The sequence below is a fragment of the Triturus cristatus genome, chromosome 7 (genome assembly GCF_964204655.1).
Source record: "Triturus cristatus chromosome 7, aTriCri1.1, whole genome shotgun sequence".
NCBI lineage: Eukaryota > Metazoa > Chordata > Amphibia > Caudata > Salamandridae > Triturus > Triturus cristatus.
The window spans coordinates 1258134222-1258142367 of NC_140590.1; positions in this window are offsets into that span (position 1 = coordinate 1258134222).

Genomic DNA, 8146 nt, shown 5'->3' on the forward strand with positions numbered 1-8146 from the left:
ATATGTGTGAAACCTATGGTTTTTTAAGTGAATTTGCAGGGTTTTTTACATGCTAATTCGTAACTATAACGTGTGTGAAACCTATGGTTTTTTCAGTAAATTTGTGCGGATTTTTAAAGTTATGTATTTATTTTTTAATTTGTTTTTCAGGTTTTACACCGTGCACGCACCGTGCGCGCACCAAGCGCTTCGCGCACCGTGCGCGCGCTCTGTGGGCACTCGTTGCGCTTCGTGCACCGAGTGCCCACGGTTCGCAGTGCGCGCAGGGTGCGCGCACCTCGCGATTTAAAAAACAAAAAAAAAATTGTTTTTTTCTCCCTTGGGGGTCCTTCTGTGACCCCCTGACCAAGGCTAGGGGGTCAGGAACTGTCCACTCTGCCCCCTTTTCACGTTCTCCACCTTTGTTTTTCACCCCCTCAGACTGCGAGAGACAAAATGGCGGCCGACACTTCCTGGTTTCGACCGATTCGAATGTTTACCGACATCTAACAACCAATCAGAATTGCGCTCGTGCACGGCAGGGTGCGCGCACAGTGCGCGCACCCTTTGCGCGTATAGATATTGATATGCTTTTAAATGCTATTTTCTCAGGAAATACTGAACAGATTTACACCAGACCTGCAAAAGGCACTTCCTTGACCTTATGGCTACCTCTCTGCCAAATTTCTAGTAATTCTGTTCAGCCGTTCGGGCTGTAGCTGTGTCTAAAGGTCCTATGGAAAAATGCATGGGGAAAACGCATTTTGGGACACCCCTTTTTTCTCGTCCCCCACTTGACGAATCACCCCGAGACTTTCAGGGTAGGAGCTGAGCGGAGCGCCCCATTAGTTTTGAAAATTTAACGAGGATTCGTCAACCGGCGCCAAAGTTATTCAAAATAGAATTTTGAGATTTCCTATGGAAACTAGGTTGTAACTATAACTATCTGCTGGCGACCGCCAGTAGATAATATATATATATATCGTTGACGAATCCTCGCAAAATTTTCAAAACTAATGGGGCGCTCCGTTCAGCTCCTACCCTGAAAGTCTCGGGGTGATTCGTCAAGCACGGTTCGCAGTGCGCGCTGGGTGCGCGCACCTCGCGATTTAAAAAAAAAAAAATTGTTTTTTTTTCCCTTGGGGGACGGTGTAAAACCTGAAAAAAAAATAAAAAAAATAAAAACATAACTTAGCATTTAAAAAACCGTACAAATTCACTTAAAAAACCATAGGTTTCACACACGTTATAGTTAGGAATTAGCATTTAAAAAACCTTGCAAATTCACTTAAAAAACCATAGGTTTCACACAGGTTATAGTTAGGTGGACATTTCACTCGTAAAAAACCAATGAAATTCCCCCGTTATAGTTAGTGCAGGCAACTATAACTCACGCGACCGCAATCCTCTGCTGATGACGTCAGATATTACATCACTGATTACATATGTGTCTTTCTGAAAAAAAAATATTTGTAATATATGTATAGCTAAAGATTAATGGAAGAAGACATGGGTAAATAAGTGTCTAAATACAGTTATGTAATATCTGACGTCATCAGCAGAGGATTGCGGTCGCGTGAGTTATAGTTGCCTCCACTAACTATAACGGGGGAATTTCATTGGTTTTTTACGAGTGAAATGTCCACCTAACTATAACCTGTGTGAAACATATGGTTTTTTAAGTGAATATATATATATATATATATATATATATATATATATAGAGAGAGAGAGAGACTTTTTCAAATTCGTCATAAAACTGAAATTGAGAAAATTCTTTTCCCAAAGAAACTCACTTGAAATTGAACAATGCATGACAGAAGACAACTCATATTTAGAAGTTGGAGACCTATTGACATTACAAGAACTTTGTGAACTAGAAATGGAATGTGAAGGTTTATAGTTGCAAGGAACGTCAAGAGATACAGCAGATACTTTGGGACTAGACATCTATAAAGGTGTAAAAACACCCTTTAAACCAACATCTATATTTATTCCGAACGTTCCAAGAGATTTAATTGATTCTTTTTCTGAAGCAGTGGTTAAAGATTTGAAAAACCTAACTTTATTATCAAATAAGAACTTTGAAAAAGAAAATTATTTTCATGATAGAAGATACAACAAAATCATTGATGAAATATAAAAGAACAAAGACATAGTGGTTCGTGAATCTGACAAAGGGGGAAATGTGGTCCTTTGGCCATTATCAATGTACAACCTGGAGGCAAAATCACAACTTAGTGATAGAAGCTGCTATATGAAGGTCCCGCTTAGCAACCTGATGGAAAAAAAGAACAGATTGCACAAGGAACTGGCGTGCTGGAGAGGACTAGGCTTATTATCACAAGCAGACTATTTCTATTTAAAGATAGACAAACCTGTGACACCAGTCCTATACTTGATCCCCAAAGTCCACAAAAACAAAGAAAAGCCACCAGGTAGACGATCATTTCCGTGATTGGAAGACTATTTGAAACAACCTCAACGTATCTAGACCACTTTTTGCAGGAATTTGTCACAAAACTCCCAGCCTATATACAAGACACTCGTGATTTTTTTAGCAAAATTGAAGCATTGACATGGAAAGACACTTACTTGCTGATTACGCTTGACGTGACCTCATTGTACACAAGTATTGAACATGAGGCGGGACTAAATGCCATGCGTTATTTTTTGGACACCCGACACATCTCATATTATCAGCATTCTAGAATGCTGATTGAGATGGGTAGAATGTGCTTAGAAAATAACTTTTTCTTATTTGGAAATGAAACATATAAAAAGATTCGTGGGGAAGCGATGTGCACCTGCTTCACCCCCTGCTATGCTAATTTAAATATGGGCTGGTGGGAGGAGCAGCTGCTCAAAATCAATCATTTGAAGGAATGTAATGAGAAAGTGGTTATGTGGAAAAGGTTTATAGATAACCTCTTTGTTGTCTGGTAAGTGTCAGTGGAGTCTGCAAAAGACTTTCTGATGCAATTGAACAACATCACATTTAATCTAAGATTTACAGACACAATCGACAGGACGTCAGTCATTGCTATTGGATCTTTCAGCAGCTCACCACTTGCTGTGCACAGCTCAGACACAAAGCCTGACTCCCTCCCTGACAAAGCTGCTAAGACTGAGCCCGGCCTTTCTCCTTTCCCATATGTTTTGGCAACTGCGTATTTCCCAATGTGTTTAACCTCGCTGTCAGCGGTTTTGTGGTATTCCTCCAATTTATTTTTCAATTCTTCTGCTGCCAGGGCATCCCCAGCCACCAATGTCTCCCGCTCTAGGACAACCAAGAATTTCTCAAGGCTAGCCAATCTCCGTCTAAGAGTACGGAGGACCCCAGAGTGCTTGGACATGGCTATCCCGTATATAGACATTAAAAGCCTCTCATACTGTGGAAAACTGGTGAACAGAACCAACATTCATTTCGAAGAAACTTTCTATGGCCCCAGCCATCTCGGACTTTAAGACACTGTCTAGTAACGAGTATGGCGGGAACCGCCTTGTAAAGGGAGCAGGCCTCTTCTGTGAACTCTCAATGTCTAGCATATTTGGAGAATTATCAGAATAAGAGCGGGGGTGAGTCGAGTAAGCACAAATCGGAGGATACAGAGATCTAGAGACAAACCAATAGTCGATTCTGGTATGGAGCTCATGCGGGGCTAAATAGTGGGTGAACCATCTGTCACAGACGGTGAGCGCGTCCGCCAGACATCCAGCATGTTCAACTGAATTGCCACATCAGTGATGGCTCTGGCCACAGCCGAATGGTGCCGAGCAGGGCCCAAAGAGTGGTCCGATGCCAGGTCTAATAGGCAGTTAAGATCCCCACCCCATATTTGCAGTAAAGAGGACTCCCCTCTCAGACGTCCAAACAAGTTATGGTAAAACTGTGGATTATCGTAGTTAGGTCCATAAATATTAACTATAAGCAGGTGTACTCCCTGCCCTCGGTATCTAGAGATGACAAACCTGCCCCCTAGGTCTGCCTCGCGAGCCTCCAGCTTTATCCCTGATCTAGGGTTGACCCAAGTGAGCACCCCCCTGGCATGTGTAGTGAACCCCACTGCATGAAGGGGACCATGTAAATACCTAAGCATAAGCATTTTACTATCTGTGGGCAAATGGGTCTCCTACAATAAGGCAATATCAATCTTGTGCCTAGTAAGGTAAGCAATCACCTTTTGCATCTTTCTAAAATCATTCAGGCCCCTGACGTTCCATGTTAGGAAGCGTACTCTATTGCTCTGGCCCTGCACCTTTCCAAGCTGAATTAACTAGATCTGCGCTGTCTATAGCATCCATGCATCTCCACCTCTCTCTCAGATAACGGTGCATTGCTCGAGAATTATGGAAGTACCATATACACGTTGTCATCACAAAAAAAAAACAATGTGCCCTCTCCACCCACGCTATCCAGTCCCTAATTTGGCATAGATGAAAATTCGCCCTCCCCTTATACTTGAGAATGCTTCAATCAGGATTACAGCATCAATCAACAAACATTCCGGGCATATCGCCATACAGTGGGTAACATGCTTGTTGGACGGGAAAAATACTTCCAATCGACATTATGCTTAAGTTAGCATTTACAGCACCATTTTGCATTTAGCTGCCATTTTGTGTGATGATCGAAACTAACTTATGTCTCATTTTGTCTGCCTCAGCAGAATGCAGCTTCCATATTTTTTTTATTTCTCCAAGGCTGAGCTTTGTTGTCTCATTGAATACATGTATGTGCCTTCACATACCTTCCTTGTTAGATAGGCCTGTTCTCATGCTCACAGTGGCGGGTACGGACAAAGTAACCTTGAGGCTGAGATAACATGTACCCGTTCCCAGGAGTGTAGCTCATCTTTTGTGTCTCCTTTGTTAACCTGCTCCAACTGAAAATTTCCAGTTTTGGGCAGGTCATGCTGGGCATTGAAAATAACATCTGATGTAATGTTGGTGACGGTCGGTCCCCTCGGTAGCATCTTAGGAGGCTAGTCAGACTGGACTCTGCTCGAGCACAATACTAATAAATAACTTGGTTTGTATTCTCTACTGTCTGACCGACTCTTCATTTTTATGAAAGGCTGAGAGGTGGTCACAAGTGACCCGGGTGACCCTAACTGGGTCACTTCCTTCATTTGGCGCCTGAACAGGGACCCCATCAGGTGAGTGACCCTTCTTTATCGGCGGACGGGTGAGGAGGACGGGGCCACGTCGGGTCGGATGGGCAGATCGGGGAACCCTGCATGATAAAGCCTAGTACTCACAGCTGCCCCACATGTCTGATTGGGCGGTGCCTCGCCCAGTGGTCATCCCGGCTGGGGTCCTGAAAGGCGAAATCCTTGGATCTGACCATTTGGTCCAAAGAGTCGGCAGTGGAGAATAAATTAGTTTGACCTTTGTGCTCCAGGTGAGTTTGCTTTTGTTCTTTGTAATTGTGGTGCCACATTGGTTTGAGTTGGATACGGTCTGCGGATCGTTTTAGGATAAGTGCATGATTTTGTTTGGGCTCTTTTTGAACATGGTACCATTTGAGAATTGTATTTGACGATGTCTGTGGCCCAATTTTGGTGAAGTTATTTGTAACTGCTTGTTTGGTTTACATAGTGAACGTGCGTCTGTGGGAAAGAATGCCTTGTCTGAGCAAGTTGTGTTGTGTGGGATGTCGTTGTTGTTCTACTGATGTTCGATTGGAAGAGAGTCAGCCTGCGCCTCCAGAAGGCATGCCGAATTTCAAAATGTATATAAAGCATGGCATTGGCCCTCGTATGTTCAGTACATTATGGCACAAATATACGAGGAAAAATGCCGAGTTGCTGTGGCCATTGACCGGCTCCTTTGATTAACAAAATTGAATTTCTTTCAGGACAAGTTATCGACAAAAAGAACTAGGCAGTCGATATTTGATTCACTCCAAACCTGGCAGAAAGAGGCTAAAACTAGGCAGATGAAGGCAGAAAAAGAGGCTTGGAAAAGAAGGACGCAGATGGTAACTCAGAAAGCTGTAGCGTATGATAGGCAGAAAATAGAGAAAGGGATAGAGTGTGCAGATAGGAAGTTTCGATTACAATGTGATAAGGCTTATGTTTCTAGGGAGGAAGATGACCCATTCATGGAGGAACTATTGGAGACCCGACCTCCACCTCCATATGCCCCGCAGAGAATACATCCTGCTATCCTACAGCCCCAGCCATCTGCTCCTCCTATCTCTGCGGCTCCTGCTTCTTCTGCTAGCGACCAGGCTGCTTCGGTCATTGCTTCTCCAATTTCTCTTTCAGCTTATCTCACTGCGGCAACTACGACTGCCAGTCTTCCTGCTACACCTGCAACTTCAGCATCTCTTTCCCCAGCTCTTGCACCTACTTCACAACCTCTGATTACTTTAGTATTGGGTGCTTCCATTGCTACTGCCTCCCCGCTCTCCCATACCCCAACATCCTTGAGTATTGGAACGCCAGTGCATGGATTTGAAAGTGAGGACTTGGCAGCTGCTAAGGAACGATTGGGACGGGTATTGATACGGTCGGATGTAGGAGAGGAGGGTAAGAAAATGGCAGCTAATCAATCCGCCCAGTGGGCTCGCAACCCCATTTATAGCTTAGAGGATGTGTGGAGTGTGTTAAAGGACTACGAGCCATTTGTGCAGCAACATGCCCTCAAACATATGTCGGCTACCCTGATTGGGTTATGGGAGCAATGTTTTGGTGGAGTGGCTCCTCAGGTCATTTATGATATTAGGGACCATGTATATGCAGCTGATATGGCACCTGATCAGGTTTTTGGTAATGTTGCAGTGTTACTCGGTTCTCGAGGTAGGTTGATTCAGAAAAGTCCAAAGGCGATATTCCAGTTCCCGATGAGGGATGTCCACCCTTGTCTCTTGTGACTGTGGAGGTACACGGATCGGCGGACACACTACAACTTTTTGGTTGCAACGTATTACGGTTGCGTCTTGTGGGTCGCGATAAAGGGAACGTGTAAAGAGGAGACTGTCAGTAAATTCATTGTGCATAAGGTGACTGATTGCACATAGCAGGATCGCAAATGAAGGTCCACTGACTAGTCGCATTTCATTTATAATGTCGACAATTGGATTTTAACGAAAACGTGTTACCAATACTTAGGAGCACGGCGCTGACCCATCTTTGTGCTACGCTGGGTATACTATTATCTGGACTGGGTTCTCTTAAATATTTCGTCAAGCAAGAACAGGCACTAGCGGTTTCCAATTCTGGCTTGTAGACTTCGACTTGATTGCCTTGAAAAAGTCTTAGCAAAAGACGAAACATGTGTCGGCTGTTGTGTACTGGGAATGTTTTATTAAAAAAAGAACTTTTTCTACAACATGAATAAAGACTGCTGAACTGCATGAACAATGACCTTTCTGGATCTTTGCTTCAGATCAATATTGTTGTGTCTTGTCCACTCTTAGAATAGAGATTTATACCAAATGTTCCCACCAATCTGATCTCAACTGTTTATAGATCAATAATAGACTTAATGGTGTGCTGCCAGAGCCTCAGTTTGTTTATAAGGAGGTGTGGAGTGTGTTAAAGGACTACGAGCCGTTTGTGCAGCAACATGCCCTCAAACATATGTCGGCTACCCTGAGTGGGTTATGGGAGCAATGTTTTGGTGGAGTGGCTCCTCGGGTTATTTATGATATTAGGGACCATGTATATGCAGCTGATATGGCACCTGATCAGGTTTTTTGGTAATGTTGCAGTGTTACTCGGTTATCGAGGTAGGTTGATTCAGAAAAGTCCAAAGGCGATACTCCAGTTCCTGATGAGGGATGTCCACCCTTTGTATCACCCCAAAATACTGGAGATAAGAAAAGCGCAAGACGTTGTACGGCAGCGAGTGGAAGGCCGTTTTCAGGAACAATGGATTTATACCCTGTGGAAGAGAAGCAAGGTTCTGTCCCTTAAGAGTCAGTTACCCGATCCTAGAAAAAATCCTACTGCATACTATAAAGAATTGACAGAGGCCGCATCGTTGACAGTGATGACGTTGGCAGACATTGAGATGTTTTTTGGTTTGTTGGTACCAGTTGATACTTGGAGGCAGGTGCATACACAGGACCATGTTGCGGAATTGGGTGGCACTTGGGATGATATCAGAGCATAGGATAAGGAGAGGAAGCCTGCTGAGAAGCCTAAGGCTGAGATAC